Source organism: Bison bison, unplaced genomic scaffold (assembly GCF_000754665.1).
Source record: "Bison bison bison isolate TAMUID 2011002044 unplaced genomic scaffold, Bison_UMD1.0 scf7180017864213, whole genome shotgun sequence".
Taxonomy (NCBI): Eukaryota; Metazoa; Chordata; class Mammalia; order Artiodactyla; family Bovidae; genus Bison; species Bison bison.
The window spans coordinates 3,474,683-3,475,688 of record NW_011494785.1 but is presented as its reverse complement, the minus strand read 5'-3'; the positions used below and the strand labels follow the sequence as shown (position 1 = coordinate 3,475,688).

Below are 1,006 nucleotides of genomic sequence, written 5' to 3'. Positions count from 1 at the left end.
GGAAGCTGCCCTTGGACAAATGAACGAGGGATTCAGCTCACGCGTCCAGTGTGTGAGCTGGTGTGTCCAGTGTGGGCCTCTGCCTGCTTCTCTGCCATCCCTTCTCTGTCTCCTCCCCGGGCTCCTGACCTACCTGCCTCGGCTGCCCCCTCGTCCCGTCTGTCACCAAGTCCTGCAGTCTTGCTCCCTCCCTGTCCCTCCTGTGTCCCCTCCTCTTCACTGCCCTCTTCTTTTCCCCCCTTGAGAAGAGCCCATGAGGCCCGCATCTCTGGCCAGCCCTGTCCCTGCCCAGTCCTTCCTCCACGAGGAGCAAGATGTGCAGAAATGCTCAGCCAGTCTCTCCTCGGCCCTGCTTAGAATCCTCTGTCACCCTTCTGAGCTCAGGCTGAAACCTGTACTCCTCACCCAGCAGCCAGGCCCCAACTCTCAAGCCTTGTTTCTGGCCCCCGAACAAAACTGCTGGACAGAGCCTCCCAGCCCACTGACCATCCGGCCGCCTCATGCCCTCTGCCTGGAGCCCATTCCCCTGTCTCTGCTGCTGCCTCCTGCTCTTGCCGCATCACTTCTTTTTATTGTTTTTATTATTAAGTTTATTTTTAATTGGTGTTAGTTTCTGCTGTACAACAATGTGAATCAACCCTAAGTATACATATATCCCCTGCTACTTGAGCCTCCCTCCCACCCCCGCTGCATAAGCTCTTTAAGCATCACCTGCGGAAAGCCTTTCTGACCACCTCCAAGGTGGACCAGGAGCCCCGCTGCAGTGCTCAGCCTGTTTTCATCACGTTCATTGCTTCACTTAATCACAAACCTGCATTCACGTCTGGGCCAGATGCTGGTCACAGGGGCTGGGCAGAGACTCGTGTCATTGTAGTCATTTGTCCACTTATCTCCCTGGCTGGACCTGAAGCCCGTTCAGAGCAAGAACCAAGCAGTGCCTGCCCTGGAAGCCCTGGGTCCAGCAGGCATTCCACTCGCCCCCTGCACCCAGGGCTTCCAGGGCAGG

General features: G+C 56.9%; 1 protein-coding gene across 1 annotated transcript in view; it reads left to right on the top strand.

Moving 5' to 3' along the window:
* TEAD4 (TEA domain family member 4) overlaps window positions 1-1,006 on the top strand; it is a 62,301-nt gene that overhangs the window by 53,471 nt on the left and 7,824 nt on the right. The window lies entirely within an intron of this gene.